Source organism: Chelonoidis abingdonii, chromosome 1, assembly GCF_003597395.2.
Source record: "Chelonoidis abingdonii isolate Lonesome George chromosome 1, CheloAbing_2.0, whole genome shotgun sequence".
In the NCBI taxonomy this organism is placed as follows: Eukaryota; Metazoa; Chordata; order Testudines; family Testudinidae; genus Chelonoidis; species Chelonoidis abingdonii.
In genome coordinates, this window is record NC_133769.1 from 363,335,118 (window position 1) to 363,355,549 (window position 20,432).

The 20,432-nt window shown below is 51.2% G+C and overlaps 1 protein-coding gene across 3 annotated transcripts in view; it reads left to right on the forward strand.

The window, feature by feature from the left end:
- Positions 1 to 2,469: 2,469 nt before the first annotated feature.
- The window catches only part of RELT (RELT TNF receptor), an 80,814-nt gene continuing 62,851 nt past the window's right edge, over positions 2,470 to 20,432 (forward strand). For all 3 annotated transcript variants that reach the window (XM_032796421.2, XM_032796420.2, XM_032796424.2), the window contains exon 1: positions 2,470 to 2,618. The gene's annotated coding sequence lies outside the window, so the exon portion shown is untranslated. The remainder of the gene's footprint in view (positions 2,619 to 20,432) is intronic.

Below are 20,432 nucleotides of genomic sequence, written 5' to 3' on the forward strand. Positions count from 1 at the left end.
TGCTCCATGCAGAGGCAACAGGTTATATGGGCTCGAGGCACCCAAGCTCCACCAATATTTGGAGCTGGGTTTCTCCCCTGGCCTGCGTGGAGTGCCCATCCCCCACCCCGGAGTGTCCGTCCTTCCTCCCTGCCCAGCCTCAGAGCTTCCCTGCCTGAAAAAAAACAGCCGGTGCTTCTCTCCCTTGCTTGTGCTACCAGCCTCTGCTTCTGCCTAAGGCTATAGAGAGCAGCTGCAGGCAGACTGTTGGAGCACCTCAGGAGGGGGAGCGGGGAGAGGAGGCACCCACGTGCTTGGGAGCCCTCTCCCTTCCCCTGGCACCCACCTGGAGGAGGCACCAAGGGGACTTCCGGCCAGGAGATGGACATCTGGAGTGGACCTCACTCACCTGAGCAGCTGCTGGGGCTTCGGTGAGGTTTGACCCTGTGATCCACCCCCTCCTCCCCACAGCCCCCACTCCTGCCCCACGCTGGGCAAGGGGCAGCCTCATCCCCAGTGAGGCTAGGGTGAGGGGCAGGAGGCTGCAGCAGGGGAGGAAGGAAGCCACATGTGATGGCAGGTCCCCCTCCCAGCACCCACCCACGCAGCACAGGGGAGATGGGGGAGGGGGGCTTCCTAGATCCGAGCAGATGGGGCTTGGGTGAATTTTAAGACACTCTTCCCCCCGCCCCACTAGTCACCATCCTGCAGTCCCCATTCCTGCCCCATGCTGGGCAAGGGGCAGCCCCATCCCCCATCCCCAGTAAGGCTCTGGTGAGGGGCAGCAGCAGGGGAGGCCACACGTGATGGCAACCCCCCGCCCCCCCCGGTACCCACCATAGGGGAGGCGAGTGGGCTTTCTGGACCTGAGAGAGTCCCTAGGAGCACGGGCAGTAACTGTGGTACAGAGTGAGTGTGCTGTGGTGAGGGGGGAAAGAGGAGGGGTCTCTCTCCTGGAGCTTGCTACTGCCAATGGGGGGTGGGGCAGTCCTTTCTGGCCCTAGCCCTGGGGCAGCCTGTCTGCATCCTAAGTTCCTTATCCCCAGCCATGCCCCACCCCAGAGCCTGCGCCCCCAGCACCCCAACCCTGAGCACTCTCTTGCACTGTGAACCCCTCATCCCCAGCCCCATCTCAGAGCCCTCACCTGAGGGGGAAAACGTGCAACTTAAATTTGGTGGTCAGTTTGGAGTATCGTGTTTAGCACAATACTTGATTATTTTACACCCTTTAAAGTATAGAACTAGTTGCATAAAGGTGTTACGAAGTGGGAATGTTCTTAATGTTTTCTCTGAATACTGTGTGGATGCCTCAGTTTCCCCTATGCATTTCTCAAGGATCTAGATGGTGGGATAAGGGGGTGTGATTGTTGTAGAGCCCTAGAGGGCCAGTGTGATGCCTTCTGCACAGAGAATGGCTGAAAGCCTGTCTCCGGGCAACTGCTGGCCTGGACTGCTCTCCTGCAAGGTGCCAACTGAAGGTGTTGGAGAACAAAGCGATCAGGTGGCCTCCTAATGCCTGGAAAAGAGACAAAGGCCAGAGGAGGGAGTGTCAGTGCCTGTGCAGACTTCCGGGAAGTGCATGGGGGATGCTGGGATGCTTTGGAACTACTCCATTCAAAGCCAGTCAGGACTCTGGAGGAGCCTCCTCTTTCTGAGCTGTCTTCAAAGCAAGAAGCTTACACCTTCCTGGGTCTGACCTCAGACACACCGTGCGCTTTCTGCAGCGAGTCTGCCCAGGCAGGTCCTGGGGCAACCAGAGGTCCCTGCACCCCAACTCTGCAGTCAAACGTGACTCTCAGCCAGCTGGTAAAACAGAAGGTTTATTTGATGACAGGAACACAGTCTAAAACAGAGCTTGTAAGTACAGAAAACAGGACCCCTCGGTCAGGTCCATCTTGGTGGGTGGGAAGCCCAGACCCAAGTTCTGGGCCTCTCCCCATTTCCCCAGCCAGCGCCAAACTGACAATCCCTCCTCTGGCCTTTGTGTCTCCTCTGGACAACGAGGCCACCTGATCTCTTTGTCCCCAACACCTTCAGTTGGCACCTTTCAAGGGAAACTGAGGCACCCACACAGTATTCAGAGAAAACAAGAACATTCCCACTTTGTCACAACAAGTGCCACACAATATAATACTATATTGAAGCAGGCAAGTGCTGTTTCTGACTTTCCACTTTTAATTGACCCTTGTAATCTTGTGGTGCTGATGCTGCAGCTTCATTTTATATCAGTTTACAGGGAGACCCTGTGTGGGGGGCACCACCAAAAATTATACAAACCTGCCGCCTATGGGCGAGGGGCAGAAATCCGACTTTCACCCTCCGGACTCGCTTGCTCTCGAATACCCCGTCCCGCCCCACGTCCGCCAGAAGGCGTCGCTGCGGAGGAAGCAGCTTTCTGCCCGGGCGAGACTTGGAACGGTCAGACACTGGAGTCGGGGGTGTGGCGCGTTCGGTTGTGACGCAATAAGGAGGGGCGGGGCTTCCCGGCAGAATTGCTACTTTCCAGCTGGCCGGCGCCTTTCATTCACAACAGAGCCCAGCGGGGCCGGGTTAGGCTCACTTTCCTGCTTTTTTGGACGTGTCTCTAGGGTATTGCAAGGGCGGGTCCACTGCGGGCTACACCTGGGAAGACGCTTCAGGTAAGGAGCTGGCTGGGTTGGGATCGCTGTCTCCGTCCACCCAGGGGGCTGGTGCTGACTCGCCGGGCTCGTTGTTCAAAGAGTGCTGGCGTTAGGGTGATTAATGCTGTGAGCCCCCGTCCTCAGCCCGCCGCTCTGCTAAGGCTAACGCCCCTACCCGGGAAGGATTGCGTCTTCTGGGCAGTTATCATCTGATCCGACCCGGGCTGGTTTGCGGGCGGGAGTCCCTGGCACACTCCGTCTTGTAGCCCCTAACTGGGTCTGCTCTAGTCAGTATGTGGACGGAAGGTAAGAAAAGTGAGTTGAGGAAAATCTATTGTGGTTCCCTTCATTTATTTTCTCCCGCTGCCGGTCTCTGGTATTAGCTGAGCGGTGGCGAGATAGAAAACTACATATGGGAAGAATCATAGCCCCGTTTCACCCCATTGGCGTCTCGTGGCTGGGTAACTCTGATGTTAAACACGCCCTGAAGGATTCGCTGGGGCTGGCGTTATGGCTCATTGATCTGTTGAGTATGAACTGGTTTAGAGTTTGTTCTTCTTATGGAGGGGGAGTTGCTCATGACTGGAGTGAAACAGGCGGCTGATGAGTCTGGGTTTAGGAGACCTGGCTGTGTCGTGATCCTTATTTACCAACCCTCCGGTCATTTTGTCCCGGTCGCTGAGGTTAGTCCCAGTTATTTGTGGGAAGCCGGGCTGGAAAACTGAGCCCAGGCAGAGTTTGCAAACATCCGGTGCAGTAGCCCCCTTTGTTTCTGTGCGGGAGCTCTGCATTGAACGATCACCCTGGCATAGCAAAGCCAGCTGGGAAAGATTGTTACTCTAGACTCACAATAGTGTGTGACTGAGCAAAAGACCCTAAACGCGTTTGGTTTCATCAGCTGGGGTCTGGAGGACATTTCGAAGATCGGATGCAGAAATGCTGTAGCTAGAGATGCGCAGAATATGAGGGGCATAATTCTCTCCGATTCCTTGGGAGTCTGTATCCTCCCATGCGGTGTATTTTATCAGCAACTGCGTGGTCCCTGAGATCTTGCACTTTCCTGAGCGGTAGCTAAGTACAGGCCCTTCTGTATTGCTCGTTTTCTTTGGCGTGGTGCGAGGGAGGTCCCACCAGGCAAGGGTTGAAACAATGGTTAAGGAAACCGATCTTGTGGGAAAGAAAGAACTGTTGGTTCCAGGTACTGACTTGAACGTGTTCTGCAGTGCCTGCCCCTAACTTAACGTTATCCCGTTCTGCATCTGAGCTGGGGAAGGCTTCTCTTGCAGATCAGTCAGGGCTTGGGTAATACTGTGAAATAATAGCTGCAGCAAAGTGTGCTGTGCAGTGTTGCTTTGTTTGTCACAGGCTGCAAGTCAGAGATGTACCTCCTGCAGGTTGCTGGGATCAGCAACAACCCCAGCGCCTGCTACTGATTGTCCCCCGGCTTTCTTTCCTCGCTTCGAACTGCTGCCTGATCTGTGGGGGGGAGGGGTTGCTTGTGTGTGTTTAAACCAAAGAGGTCCTTTGGTTAAAAGGGATATTGGTGGGCACAGTTTGCTTGCAGTGGTTCTGGAAAGTGTTTTTAGCTCAACTCAGCTGCGAAGTCTGTGAGCTTGTAAATCCCAGGCTGGGCTGAGGCTCAGCAGGGAGAATAGAGAGAAGGGGAGGAGAGGTAACTGTTTGCTTGTATATTCTCATTAGCTCTCATCTGTATTTTCAATGTTTGTTTGTTAGCATCCTTTTTAACAAGAATTTTTTTTCTTTTTTTTAAAAAAAAAAGAAAAGAAAAAAGTGATCATGAGTCTCAAACCATGTCAGGATGCGGGGCTAGATCTCTTGCACCTTCTCCAAGGTGCAAATACTCCTCCATATGGGGAAAGGGGAGAGATTAGGCAAACCTGTTCCACGGGTAACTAAAAAGATCCTCAAAAAGAACAAGCATACTTGTGGCACCTTAGAGACTAACAAATGTACAGCTCGCTTCTTCGGATGCATAGGATCCTGTAGCTCTCATACCCAAGACTGAGACAACCTCACAGTTGCCTTTAGCAAGGACTAGGAGATTTGGCAAAGCCTGTCTGTGTAATCCACTGGTCAACTTGGATTGTGTCCTCACCTCTGTACCCAACTCCACAGAAGCTGCAAGTGTGTTAAGAGCCAGGCTCTTTACATCTTGGGTTATAAACCCCAGCCAGGGATTTGTATTTTAGCTCTGGAGTGCCCTGGTGTTGGCCAAAATGGCAGCCATCACATCAGCAAGTGAAGAGCCATTTTGGTCCCAGCCTTTTTAATATTTCTGTTGTGTTGTACTAAGTAATCCTGTTCATACAGAGATTTCCAGTGAGGAGAGAACAATGTATAACACGAAGGTGCCCCTATTGGGAATAAAATCTTAACTTCCGCAATCTGGAGAAACGCAAATCCCTAAAGTTTACTCCTTTGTCACTGTATGCATCAAAATAATGGATCTGTCTAAAAGCTGGGATTGTTGCAGGAAAAATAGCTTTTTAAATGCAGGGATTTCTCCTCCCCTTAGTTGTTGTTCTGCATAAATCCTGCTCCACTGATCTGCACTCTTATCACTTCATGGATTCTTGTGGGGCATGCTAGAAAGGATCTGTGCTACTTTAATTGTATGCAGCTGAAGCATTGGAATGTAATGGGGCTGTGAAAGCTAAGGCCCCTCCTTCCCCAGGCCTGAACTGAATCTGACTATTCAAAGTCTGTGTGCCTTTGGGATGTCCTAACTGTTCCCCTCTTTGAAAAGTGATGTAACACACCACTCCTACCTTGGCCTGACTTCTGGCAGGAGAGGCCCCAGCATATGTAAGTTGCAGCAACATTCTGTTCTGTGCATGTGCACACATGATTGCTTTTCCTTATTGATGCAGAAACAAGAATAATCAGAAGATAGACTAGGCCAGAAGAGGGGATTGTTATGATTCTAGACTCAGACCCTACCTGCTCAACATCCCCACTTTACAAATGGGGAGAGGCACAGTGTGACCCAGGATCACCCAATGGGCCAGTGGCAGGGCCAATAATAGAGCCTGGGTCTCCTGAGTCCCAGTCCAGTGCTCAGTTCCCTAGGTCACACTTCCTCACTAGGCTGATTATACTTGGAATTTATGTAGTGCCCTCAGCAAAGCGCTTCCTAATTGCTAATTACTTACAACATCCCTGTGGTGTAGATAATTATTAATCTTGCAGTTTTACAGATGGGGTAATCAAGGCAGCATTGTGATTTGCCAAAGGCCAGTGAGTGAGTCAGTGGCAGAGATGGGAGTGGAGCCCAGGAGTTCTGGAAATTGACTCCTCAGGTGGCTGAAAGCACATGGGAAGTGCGGGGGCTCTATGGCCTTGTGTTGTCCCAGCACCACCGAGGTGTAGGTTGGCTGCCTGTTACTGGACACTCTGCTGTAGCTTACAGGCCCCTGTACATGGATCCTGTTGGAAGTGGTGTGCGTCCCCATGGGGGCAGGAAGGAAAATGTGATCAGTGCAGCTCTCTGGTGCTGCTGAAATCCAATGCACTGCCTGGAACTACATGTTCTTTGCCACCACCAAGCTGTTCTGCTGCCTAAGGGAAATGAAGCTCCAGGGAGCTTGCTTGCTCGCTCTGTTAGGCTGTGGCATTATTTCCCATGGGAGCTAATAAAGGCCAATATGTGCAGGGTTCAGACTAGAAATTATCCTCTCAGGTAACACACTTGTCAGAGGGGATGAATCAGAGCTGTTAGGAAGCCCAGCAGTGTGGCTAGCCTGTATGTGCGGATAATTGAAGTCCCTGCCGTGTGGGCACATTAGCATGGACACGACCAAACCTGATGTTACTAGGTATGCACTTTCTGTTTTGTGAAAGGGAGACCGCTGCATCCAACAGGTGGATCATTGGTCCGGTCTGTCTCAGTCCATTCTAACTACCTGTACCCCTATCACCATCTACACATGGACTAGACTGGGCACTTATTGTGTCCCTTCCCACCCCCTACCCTGTGTGTACATGGAGTCACATCATGGGGTGAATACACTGTAAGCAATTCTTGGCCACCCAGGACTCCAGGGCTGCCACTTTGCCACAGACACCTAGAATTTCACCAGGGCAGTGGAGCCAGGTGTTGGGTCCATCCCCCTCCCTCCAAAAAGCACAGGTCTGGTCTGTTGCATCCCTCTCAACTTGCCAAAGCCTGAAATATGGGATGCAACATGTGACAAAGACACGGTTATTCCTGCAAGAGAATTTAAAACATGGTGGGATTCCTTCCTTTGGTGTAAATAACTTTCTACAGCCTCAGTCATGATTCTTGACTAATAACTGGGTAGGGCAGGAATGGTGTCCCTAGCCTTTGTTTGCCAGAAGCTGGGAATGGGTGACAGGGGATGGATCACTTGATGATTACCTGTTCTGTTCATTCCCTCTGAAGCACCTGGCATTGGCCACTTTCAGAAGACAGGATACTGGGCTGGATGGATCTTTGGTCTGACCCAGTACGGCTGTTCTTATGTTCTTTATTTCTGATGTAAATTGTCAAAAATAAAAGGGGAGGGGCAGAGTGATCAACAAATTTTGTGAGGATTAGTAATTTTGGGTGTGAAATAAAGGAGAGCTGGATGCTATAGCCTCTTGCCTGAACTAAAGGGAGAATCTCTGGTGGCAGTACAGGGCCTATGACACAGAGCAGTTCTGAGTGTCCAGTAAAGGGCAATGCAGCACACAAACACTACCCCGTTCACTACAGTATTAAACTCTATGGTCACCTCCTGGCTTGCACACACCTTCAGTAAGGATTTGAGGGATGGTCCTTCTGAAATAACAGCATCTTCAAATTGAAGTGCAGCAGTTAGCTGACACGTGTGTTATACGTAGATTGTAAGCTCCTTAGGCAGGGGTAGTTGTCTTTGTTTGTTTGTTTGTTCAGCTGCTAGCACAAGGGGGTGCAAAGTGGGGAGCAATGCTCACGATTAGGGCTCCTAAATGCTATGATGATCTAAATCAAAGGTGCAATTGACTCTCTCTGCTTGGAGATGCATGACTGGAGAGATCAGCAGCTTGGCATACTGTTGATTCTGGAGCAATAACTGTACTCTCCAGCTTTGGAATAACTTTGCAGGTAGTTCTCTTTTTAACAGAACTTCCTAACTCCTTACCCCTCATGGGATTACAGCGATCTCCTCCAGGTTCTGTGTGGGGATCTGCATTGCAGTAACAGCTGTCAGCTGCCGGCTTCCAAAACAGCTGTGTCAGTAATGTGCTTTTCACTGTCTTTCTTTAATCCTCCTATGTTTAATTCAGGACGCTTAGTCTGATTGTGCTAGTGTTCCTGCCAGCCTGTGACCACCAAGAGAGAGCTGTGAGATGGAGTACTGAAGACCCCTCAGTTTCCTTGGTCTGGGTGCCTGGGTAGGGTCAGGCAGACACCTCTGGTTTCCTGAGAAACCAACCCCCCAAAGGAAGAGCTTGGAGGGTGGGGGGGGAATAGGGAGCCGATGGCTGACTTTCCATCACTCAAACAGTCCTCCAAAATGGTGTGGGGGGGGGGGGGGGGGGGGGGGGGGGTTCTGAATCAAATGAGGGAAACTAAGCACAGAGGCTGCTTGGCTCTGACTTTTAAAACTAATCAAGGAATGATTGGCAAGGAACACCTTTGTCATAGTAGCGCAGGCAGCCTCTGCTTGACCTTGGCCAGTCAGTGACTGGACTGTGTTGGTTTTCTGTGTAACTGCCAGGTTGAGTGTGGTGGGAGGGGTCAAGGTTCAGAGTCTTGGGGAGGGGAGACTGCGGCCTATTTGCAGCTTTAGATGCTCCATGATGGAGAAACTGCCTGTGGTTTGATGTCTATCATGGTGGGAGGGGGCCAGGGTGAAAGATGGTAATGATGCTGTCCAGTTTCTCACTTCTGTCCCACAGTTGGGCTTAGTCCTCTGAAAACTAGCAAAAGAGCCTGTACAAAACCACTGCCTATTCTGTGCTTCCCGCCTCTGGGTGCTGCAGTATTGCTTTTGTGGGTCGCAAGCCCTGTGCTGTAAAATACTGCTTTAAACTGAATCGAACATCCTCCCAGCCCTGCTAGCAAGCTGCCGCCTGTGGCCTGAGAAACCTGGCTGGCTCTGCAAGTGTTGGGTAGCCTCTAAAGAAGCTTTCATGGCTGAATCTTCACTTTGCTCCCCTCCAGGTTGTGTGGGGGACAGTCACATGACCCCCTGACAGACCCCTGCAGGAAAATCCACCAAGCAGCCAGGGCTAATCAACCTTTTCTTCAGTGGGAGAATGTGTCTGTCTGTCTAATCTATGGCATATGTGCCAGAAAGGGGAATTGGCCGTATTTAGATGGGAGGACCCCCCCACCACGTTCTTCCCTGCCCCAAGGGGTGGAAGATGAATCACTGCATTTCAGAAACATGTTCTTTCCATCTGACAAGTTCATGCTGCTCCAATTACATACTGGCTTGCAGTTTACTTAGACATGGAAATTGTAATCTATCCAAATTATGCATGTGGGTTTGTTTTGTCTGTCTCTTTATTTTTGGCACCTGCAATTTTGTTTGGCATTTTTTTCTTCCTTTGGTGGTAATGGGGTCTAATGATTAGTGTGGGGGAGGTGAGCTGGGACTCTGCAGTTCAATTACTGGATCTGCCCCGACTCACTTTGTGACTTTGTGCCAGTTGCTTATGGCTGGACTATCCAAGGTGCTGAGCACTTGAGGTCAATGAAAAGGGCAAATGTTCAGCACCTCTGTAAAACAAGCCATTTGCCTCCAGTTTTAACATCCCAACAGGAAGAATGGCAGCTCTCACCTTCCTTTGTGTTGTGAGCCCTCATGATTTGTTGAGCTCTCCTGGTGCTGTGATTGGAAAAACCTAGGTGTCTATACAGAGGATTACCAAGAAGAGAGCAGGGATTGATAGATTTTAAGTACTATTTTCTTGTAGAATCTGCTGCGAATCAAGATGAAGCTGGTTTCACATTATCACCTTTCTTCCATGCCTTGCCCTGGGTAGGACGTCTAGAAAACAAAGTCCATCCATGAAATTACTTCTCCCCCTCGTCCCACCGTCTCCATTCATATGCACAACTTCCTGTAGAAACTGGCCCAGATTCTCAGCTGGTGTAAATCAGTGTAGTTCTATTGCTCTCAACAGCATGACACCTTTAACGCCAGCTGAGGGAACAGACCCTGTGACTCTAATCAGTTGTGACAGCTCATTGTGCCTAAATCTGAAAGTGACCCCGTCACTTGTGCAGTGCTGTCGAATGAGGCTCTTTGGCAGAACACCAGTTGGAATGGAGAATCCCTTACATGCAGCTGGGCCATGGGGCCTTTGGGTTCTAGCTGCAAAGTTAGGCGAACGAGACTGAAGATGGAATGCGTGTGTGGCTAGATACCAGCTTTGCCAAGTCCACGTTGCGTGTGGTGCCATCCCTAGCATGTGTAGGCAGCGGGTCCCCCAGAAGGAAGAGCAGTAGGCTGATGCTAAGGTGTGGCACAGCAATCGCCCTCTGCTCGTCTCCCCATGGGCAGGATGTGGGAGGTGCTCCCAGCAGTGCAGGGATTGTCCTTTTAATGCTCTCCTGCCGAATCACAGGTCACTTAGAGAGGGACACTGGCTTCTAGTCATTCTGTGGCTTTTTAAAACCCCCCCCCCCCTCCTTATCCTGCCATGAACGAGAGGTGGCTGGAAATGGGAGTCTTGCTGCCACTGTTCTGGCCACGCAGACAGTCCGGCAGTTCCTTTGCTAATCACACCAGCCAGGGGCGCCATGTCAAGTTTTCAGCCTGAAGATGCTCTCTGCACTCTCTGCTAGGGGTAGCTCCGCTGAAGTCAATGGAGTTGCCCTGGGTCAGCGTGGGCTTGGGAAGACTTGATGGAACCATCCCTAGTGGGCTACCCAAAGGTGCTGGGGAAATGGAGAAAGATCTAACATTGAGGGTGCGTATGTTCCAGGGAATGCTGCCCTGTCAGAGGTGGGGAGACATGTCCTAGAATTACTCCCAGCAGCTATTTTGGAAGCTGACCTAGGCAGCAAGTAGGATCCACAAGTGTGGGCAGGGAGGAGTCCTCTGGCTTCACGCACAGGTGCACCATGCTGAGCTCCTTGCAGGACTAGGACCCTTGGCTGCTCACGGCAGGGTGACCAGAAGTCCTGATATTAGGACAGTCCCGATTATAGGGGACTTGTCCTGTGTCCCAGCCTTGCATCGGTCAGGACGCCCTTTGTCCCGATATTGGGAACCATCCAGCCACAGCACTGCAACTGTGGTGCCGCTGCTCACCGCTTCCTGGGCAGCTCCTGGCGCCCGCACCCGCCAGCAGGAGCGCCACATGCTGCAGGGGCAGGGCTTGCAGGTGCTGGGAGCAGACAGAGAGCCTTCTACCCACCCTACCCAACCCAAGATCTTAGGAGCCAGAGGGACCAGCCTGCCAGGTGCTTCCCATGACAGGAGCTGCCCCAAATCGGCACCGCTGGGACTTCCCACCTCACCCTGTGGCAGGTCCCTCTGGCTCTTAAGGTGGAGGGGGGGGGTCTGCATGCTGCCAGCGCCTGCAAGCCCCACTTTGTGGCTCTAGCAGCTCCCATTGGTGCTTTTCCCAGCCAATGGGAGCCATGGAGCTCATGCTTGTGGCGGGCGCAGCATGTGGAGTCTGGAGACTCCCTTCTCTGCTCTCACTCTAGGAGCCAGAGACCTCCCAGCAGGGAGGGGGGCAGGGTGTAATGGAGTGAGTGTCTCTGGGAGGTGTGTGGGAGGGTGCTGAGCTGTGAGGGCACTGGGCAAGGGGGGGAGGTTTGTATGTTTTGGGGGTGCTAGACAGTGGGGACCTGTTGAGGCAGGGTGTGCTGGGCAGTGGGGGAGATATGTGTATGTCAGGGCACTGGGCAGTGTGGGTCTGTGTGGGGCATTGTGGGGTGGTGGTGGGGCTGTGAGAGGGGAAATCTGTGTGTACTGGGAAACTAGCAAGTGGGGGGGTTGTGTGGGGTGCTAGGCAGCTGTGGTGGGGCTGTGGGCAGGGGGGCGCTGAGCAGGGTATGTGTGCGCAGCACTGTGCATTTGTGGTGGAGGAGTTGTAGGGGGGCTGTGGGCATAGTGGATCCACAGGGTGCTGGGCAGGGGAGGTGCGTGGTGCAGCATGGGCTCACCCCAAACAGGAAGGGGCATGCTGGTAGCACAGGGCCAGGCAGACCACTGTGTCTGTGGCTCCGGTTGGGGCTGTGCACTTGTGTCTGTCCCATCTCTCTCTCTCACACACACACTCTTGCCCAATATGTCCTGATATTTTACTCTTGTGATCTGGTCACCCTCTCACGGCTTGTAGCGCCCCTTACTGGAATGAATTTGCAAGCATATTAGCTGCATCTGTCTTAAGGAATGTAGGCCCAAGGCTTAGTTTGGTTTTTCTCTCTCCTCATCAGGAGGTGACAAGCTCAGAGAATAAAATATGCACAGCCGCTAATCTTCAAAGTACCTGCTGAGCATTATTCATGGCTGCCCCTTCCTTCCATCTCTCCATTGTTAGTGGCCTCCCTCTGCTGAAGTGCTAGCTGGGCAGATGTCTTGTCTCCCAGGCCATGAAGCAAGTGAGGGAGTTGGCTAAAGAGTTGCTGGTTCTTTGCTCAGACTGTGCCTCTTCTTGAATCTCCATGAAAGTAGAGGGTGGTTTGTATTATGGGAGCACCTAGGAATCCCACTCACGGAGCAGGTTCCCATTGTGCTAGGTGCTGTTCAGACCTATGACCAGACAGCCTGCATCTCAGGGAGCAATGCAGTCTTGGAGTCGGACAGGTTGTCTTTTGAATTTGGAACCTTTCTCCCTTCTGGATCAGAAACCCAAATCCAACGGCCTTCGTGATGGGGGATTGCATGTTGCAGACAAGACACCTGATGTATGTCCCTTGTTCTCCCACTCTTGGGGACCTAGAGCTGCAGCCCTGCCCCATGAGTTCCAAAAACCAAGCCCCTCTATCTCGTGAGCTAAAGGAGAACCGCTTGAGCTGTCAGTAGGAGTCGGTCCTGTCTCTGCTAGGGCACTATTACACGTGTGTCCACACCTTGTACTAGTGCGTGGACATGTGTAGATCACCATCCGGGCAGAGTGAGCTGTAAAAGGTAAACTAGATGATGCTGGATACAGTTGGTAGCTCTAATCCCATTGAGGGTGTCACTAGGGTGAGAAATGGATCTGGTTTTGTGTATCCCTTTAAATTTTGTTCATCTCCATCTCCTCCCACTGTCTCTGAGTAACTCTCTTGTCAGTCCCCAGCTGCCTCCCCCAGCATAGCATCTTGTGACAGAGTGTCACAGTGGATGACTTGCGTTGTCCTAATGTTTCGTCTGGGAGGGGGAGGCTGCCTTGCAGCTCATTCTCAAGGGACAAGCCTCGTGGTTGCTTCATTGTTAATGCTGCATTCTATTTCTGCCTCCTGTGTATTTCTGTAATAACCCTCTTCATTCCGCAGGGCCTGGCAACCCACCAGGGCACTGAGCCCAGGTCCCCATTTGATTTCATGGGGGCTTAGCTTCTTTTGTGTGGCAACAAGTCGCAGAGGTTGTCCTCTCCAGCTCTTTGAGCTGGCCAGTTGCCAGAGAGCCCCGAAAGGAGGCTGTTGCTTGCTGAGAGTTCCCTTTCATTTAAAGGGGATTTGGGGTGTGTGTGTGTGTGTGTGTGTAAATGAGGCAGTGCCTTTTTTTTGGTGGGGGGAGAAGGGGGTTGTGTATCTTTTTGCTGATTCACTGTGCACAAAGAGGATCTGAAAAGCTTTGTGTGCAACTTCTCTGCTTGTTTTTACCTTAGACATTCCAGCTTGTCCCACTTCCCATAGAGACTCTCCGGACAAGCTGGATTGTGGCACAAAGAGAGTGAATTAAAAAGGAGCAACCCTCCCTTCTCCGTGGCTCTCTTCATATGCCCTATATACACTCTTCTCTAGGCAGCGTAACATCTTTTCCCTTTCAGCAGAGTGCTGGGAGAGCTCCCACTTGAGTCTGCCAGGGAAAACTAGATTTGAGGTTTAATATTATTGAGGTTACTAAGGCAGCCAAAAAACCCACAACCCTATTGTTCCAACAGAACTTTTAGGCTTTCTCTAGCATTTAAAAGACTGGAGAAAGTGGGGCTTACCTTCAAAGAAATGCTGTGAAAACCCTACTGAAGAAAATCTGCCCCAGCATTTTACCCAGAACCCTGGGCATTAAAACCTAACTTTCAGATGAGGCCTTGTGATCCTAGATGTTGCTCAGCTTCGAGAGTGATACCAGACTTGTCGGTTTTGCCCTGGGTAGATTTTTGTGCCCTCGCAAGGTGACACAGTCCCTCGGGAGAGGGGGTGTATAAAACTTGACTCTCTGGTTTATTTTCTTTTTGGTTGGAGTTTTGTTCTGCGTTTGTACAGCACCTGGCACAACAGGGCCTGGTCCTTGCCCAGGGCTCCTAGGTGCTACAGTGATACAAATAATTAATAACTCTGGTTTTCTTCCCCCACAACACAGCTGAAATGTGGTGCCTAAACTCCACCAATGTGCTAGGGAGACTGGGCTGTGTGCATTTGTTTACAGATCAGCTGCTCCTCTCTCTGTGCAGTTGTAACAAAGATGGTTCAGAAAAACAGGGCTGCAAACAATCAAGGGGCCTGCAGCAGCAACAGACAAATAAAAACTCACCCTGGCAAAGCGCCAAGAGATGGCAGCCGTGCATTCTCGGTTTGTCTTGCACGCAGGGCTGGTTTAGGCGAAACTGCCACCTTGCACCCCTTCCCGCCCAAGCCCTGTGGCAGCTGCACCCTGAGGCGGCACCTCCCCACCCCAGCTGATCTCTGCTCCAGAAGCCCTGCTGTTGGGAACCCCTGGGCTGGCTGCCGGCAGCTCAGACTCCCTCTCCCTCCCAGCGCAGCAGCCACTGAAAGGCTATTTAAAAAAAAAAAAAAAATTGGGGGCATCGCTTTTTGGCACCCCCAAATGTTGGCGCCCTAGGCAACTGCCTTGTTGGCCGAAATGGTAGCACCGGCCCTGCTTGCACATGAGTGAGAACTCGGCTGTGATGACTGCTGGATCGCTGCATAAAGCCCACACTTTGAAGCCAGTTTGTTGATAAAGGTAGAAAACAAGCATGGAAGTGTGCAGAGAATTTAAGGAGTCCTGCTTGTTTGACCTCAAAATGGCAAACACAATGCACTACCCCCCAGCACGCACGCTGCCCTGTACGTGTGTGTCGGGGGAACTATCCAGGCCCTGTTACACTGGGACTTGCCATTTCAGTAATGAGGGGAGTTTGCACGGGACAGGCAGTCCTGCAGGGCCTGGCCCTCCTCTCTCTGGGACAAGGCGCCAGCAGCAGCGCAAGCTTCTTGCTGTGCATCAATCTGAATCAGGCTGAGACACAGCTGTGGGTGAAAGGTCTGGTTCAGTCTCTGGCCTCTGTGCAATGACCACCACAGGTGATGGCTGATACCTGCCCCTTTGGACATGGACTGAGACCCCCACCAGCAGCCGTGTAGTGGCTTCACACTGCCACTAACTCGGACCAGCCTTGAATTGGTGCCGTGTGGGTTAAGGGCTCCCTGTCTGTCCCATGAGCCACCCAGACCCCTGAAACTAGGGCTAGGAGAACTCCCTCAAACTGGCAGTCAGGCAGCTCTTCCTGAAGCCGGAGACGACTTGGCTTCTCCTGTAACCTCACGGCTCTGGCCAGGAGTGAAAAACGCAGGGCATCGTTTGAGTTGGGGAGGGTGAAGTAGGCTGAGAAATTGTCTCCTAGAGAGTCCATGTGTTCCAGTGCCTAGGATCAGGGCTTGGGAGAACTGGGTTCTAATCCTGGCTCTGCCACTGCCCTGCTGTGTGACTGTTGGTAAATCCTTTCCCCTGTTTTTACACCAATGCTTTGTCTTGTCTCCCAGACTGTAAGCTCTCTGGGGCAGGGACTGTCTGCTATGGTGTTTGTACCGCACCTAGCACAATGGGGCGCTCATAGCAATAGGGGCCTCTACACATGGCTGGACTGAATGTGAGGAGAGATTTAACAAGACTGGGACTATTCAGCGTGGAAAAGAGGACATGATAGAGGTCTATAAAACCATGACTGGTGTGGAGAAAGTAATAACACTTCCTTCTCCTTCTCATAACACTAGAACTAGGGGTCACGAAATGAATAGACAGTGGGTTTAAAACAAACAAAAGGAAGTATTTCTTCACAGTGCACAGTCAGCCTGTAGAACTCATTGCCAAGAGATGTTGTAAAGGTCAAGACTGAAACAGAGTTAAAAAGAGAACTAGATAATATCATGGAGGACAGGTCCATCAATGGCTACTAGCCAGATGGGCAGGGATGCAAAACCATCTCTGAAATGTTCCTAGCCTGTTTGCTAGAAGCTGGGAATGGGAGACAGGTGATGGACCATTTGATGATTACCTGTTCTGTTCATTCCATCTGGGACACCTGGCTACTGTCAGAAGACAGGATACTGGGCTAGACGGACCTTTGGTATGTCCCAGTGTGACCGTTCTTATGCTACTTGTTCCTGGTTCTGATTCAGCATCCCTGAATGTTTCTGTCTTCCAGGCCTTGTACTGGACTGCCCAGCTAACACCAGGCAATAGACTCTCTAGGATCTCTGCTTGATGCTCAGAGCATTGAGTGACTCTCTTTAACCTTCTGTCAATGGCTTCCCTTCCATCTTCCTCTGTCCTTGCTTCCTGCTGAGTCTGATTTCAGATCAGCCCTTCATGTGAAGCTCAGCAAATCTCTTCTTCCTCCGGCTGCTGCGTTCATTCACTGCCAGGTGGTGGTTACATTTTTATTTTAAGGTTCTGTGATCTGCCCAGTGAGATCTGGAGCAGAGTTTTCTGCTGGTAAAAGCTCAGCCCTGTTCTGTGTCTTTGTCTGCTGTAAGGGGTGAGGAGGAGCAGCAGGTGGAGACAGTGTAGCTTAGCAGACAGGGCATTGTACTAGGACTTGGGAACAGAACCCAGGTCTCCCTGCTCTGCTACTGTGTTGCTGGGTGACCTTAGGCAAGACATGTATCTGTGCCTCAGTTTTCCCCATATGAAGATGACACTAACCTCCTTTGAAGAGCTTTGAGATCTATGGATGAAAAGTGCTGTGAGTAAGAACTCAATGGTATTTGCCACCACTCAGTAAAGCATTAATCTTTATGTAAATGCTGTGTGTTATGAACACTAACCCTGACAGGGATAATGGTTACATGTCATACTAACTGACAAATGGGGAAACTGAGGCAGCGAAGCTAAGTGTCTTGCTGAAGACTATGGAAGAAGCCAGGATTGGAACACACAGACCCCAGTCCAGACCCCTGACTGTCTTCTGTCACTTTTTGGCAGCTCTGTTTTTCACTGAAGTTGAACTTTGGGAGTTTAATTATCTCATCAAAGCCATCCTCTCCCCCATGACTCAGGCATCCTTCTCCTCTCAGCACAGGCTGCTAGTGGCCTGAAAGCCCTAGGAAACTAACTGTATTCAGGACGAACAATTATAAGGGACGCAATAGGTGTAGCTGTGATCCTTTAGTCTGTGGGCCAAATTCTTAGAGCTGGGCAATTTGATTTCCATGAGGTCAGCCCATGCATGTTCCAGGACTCCCTATCCCCCATAATGGTGGTAGAAGTGAGAAGAAAAGCATCAAAATCCTAACCATGTGCCACCAGCTTTGAAAATAAGTCTCAAGAAACATGTGGTCTGGAAAAGATCTGCTGCAGGTGCTGCTGCCTAGCCCTGGCCTCAATCATAATGCAGCGAATGCTAGTACCACCTGTGTCCCTCATCAGGCCAAGAGCAATCAACAGTGTGTCAAGAGCTACAGGTGTCCTATGAGTTGGGATTGCTACTCCTAAGCTACAGAGGGGGAGTGAGGGAAGAAGAGCGATCAAAGATTTTGATCCCCAGCTGGGTGAACTGGTGCAGCTCCTAGTTGCACTGTGTTTTTAATGAAACTGAGTCCCAGGCACTTAAGATTTATTTATTTTATTTTTTCCCCTAGCCATTTCCACCTATCCCAGGTGATGCATATTGGTGGAGGGTGAAATAGCTTTTTCAAGCGAATTGCATCCATCCCAATGCTTTTTTACTGATATAAAATTGGTGCAATGATGAATTGTTAGACCATATTACAGCCTGAGGTGAAAGGAAAGAAGATCTGTGTGAGAAAAGAGGTCTGTGATTGGAAAGAAGTTGTAGTTTCCTGGTCAACAGCAAGGCTGTGGGCGAGATTTTCCCCCTCCCTCGTGCTGGTATAAATCAAGAGTTGCTGTAGAGAAATCAGTGGAGTTACACCTGTGCAAAGCTGCTTTGCAAGAAGAATCAGGCCCAGCATGTGGCTGACTTGACTTTTGAATTGCAATGGCTTGTGGGTAAAGGGCCCACAGCTCCTTGAATCTCTTGCTGTGCCCGTAGCAGATGTAAACCTGCTTAACTGCAGAAGCTGTTGAGATGATGTGAACCCACTGGCAAAGGGTAGCAGGACAGCCCTGGAAAAACGGACAGTGAGGACTGTGCCTATTTCTAGCTTCTGCCCCCATCCCATTCTGTTCTTTCTGGGTCACTCTCATCTGGAGCCAAACCTCAGGCAGGCACCAAGAAAGCAAAGGAATAGCACCACTTGGGTTCGATGAAGTGGGGCTGTTGATCTGACCACCATCTACATGGGGCCTTGCACTCCTCATCTCCTGCTGAACAGGACAGTGCTGAGAGGGGGTGAGGTTCAGGCCACACACCCCAGAGAGTTGGCCTGTTTGGTTTTGCTAGGGTGACTTCAGCTGGCAATGGATTGTGACTGGCACAGAGCAGCTGCTGGCCACTTCCACCCTTTTCTCATCCAGAGGCTCCTTCTCCAGCTGCCTCTTCTGACGACCAGGGGCATCACCTGACTCTGAGGAATGAGCTGCTGTGTCTGAGGCTCCCAGTGTCTCCTGCTTGTCTTGCTAGCACTGGTCTAGCCGCCTCTTTGGAAGCCTCTGCCTGCAGAGCAGATCAGAAAGCAACTCTGGGTATAACATCAGGCTTTGTCTTCACTGCAGAGTTAGGCCAGGCTCTTACCTGGGTGTTGTCCCTGACACACACACACACACACACACACTCACCTGAGTTTGGCGGTCCTTTTGACCCCAGCTAGCTGGCCTAGCTGGGGGGGTAGGGGTGTTAGAGCCCAGATGCTGCCTTCACTGGGGCTGGTAACCTGCCCACTTTGCAGTGAGGGCACAGGCATAATCACTGGAGTGCTGATGGTCCTCCAGTGCCTTCCCACAATTCTCCCTGTGCATCCAGATGGACCAGTTCTGCTGAGATTCATTGGAAGAGAACCCTAAAGCGACTCAGCTTAGGGCAGCCCAGCATGCCATGGGATAAGCCTCTAGAAGTCCTAGTGACTCTCAGCACCCAGGAGGACACAGTAACTCAGGTAGGGCTTCTGCACTGTGATTGCTCATCCAGGATAAACTAATCCAGCCACACAGGCCTGGCAAGGACGTGAACCTGGGTCTCCTACAGTCGGGCACTCCCCAGGGATATTGTGGTGGGTGTGATGCACATGCACACCCCTCCCCTCTTGTTTTTTCACAATCAAATTGTGGTTTTCTGGCCATCCCTAACCTTGATGCCTGGGGACTATTCTCTCTGTTGGTGCTTACAGGGCTGGGAGCTTCATGAAAGGGCTGGGAGTGGTGAACAGCAGATGTTCCCCTTTGCAACAGCTTCCTCTTCCTTCATAGCTGAGTGATGCTTCTGCCCCATGAGAGCAGGGCTGTCGCTCTCCATAAAAACATCATGGAAACTCTCTGCCTGTTCCTTCTTTAAATTGTTCTTATGACTTTATGGACCATGTTTTCCATGACACCAGCCACAAACTACCAAGAGTCTGTTTACACTGCACACTTCTTACCATGGTGTGTGGAGTACGTACACTACCTGCCCCCCAGCATCAATAGTGAGGTGGATGGTGAGGCATTGCTTAAGTGAGTAAAGTCATACCCATAGGCACAGACTCTGTGTGGGTGCTTCAAGGCTGGAGCACCCACAGAAGAAAAACTAGGGCTACCAGTGGGTGCTGAGCACCCACCATCAGCACCTACCATGGATCAGCTGTTCTGCGGTATGCAGGAGGCCTCGGGGAGAGGTGAGGAGCGAAGGCAGAGCAGGAGATAAGAGTGTGGACTTGGGGGAGGGGTAAAGTGGGGGCAGAGCTGGGGACGCACCTGGCACATTAGAAAGTCGGCACTGATGGACACGCCTGAACTGTTAAGGTGTGTAGGGTACACACCCAAGCAGTGCCTCTCCTGTCTACATTGCTATTGTTAATCCTGCTGCCGGAGTCCTTCATGGGCACATATAGCCCCACGCTGCAGTTTGCACACAGCCCGCTTTTCACTGCGGCACGTAGCTACTCATTCCCTACACACACACCGTCAGTGGTGTGCAGTGCACATCTAGGCAAATGTGATACATCTCATTGGATGCTTGATTGGCCCAGACAGTCTGGCAGCAGGTGGCTGATGAAGAGCAGGCAGTGAAAGAATTGAATGACTTGACAAGTTAATTCCTCTGCACATAGCAAAACCGAAGACTTGTTTTCATCCATGTGAGCTGTTATAGTGGAGGGTTGTCCTAGCTCAGTTTGAGCACTCCCCCTACCCACAGAGCAGGGAATTGCAGTTGCCCTCTGCTTGGTATAGGAGCTGGAAATCCCTGGGTCTGACTCACTGAATGGCCCTGGACAAATCACTGAAATGCCTGGGTAAGCTGGGACAGTGGCTGGTGTTTTCCTGATAGCCCCAGCTCCTGGAGTCAGGTGAATTTGTGACGCTCTCTGCTTTCATTATTATTTTTAAAGGCAAG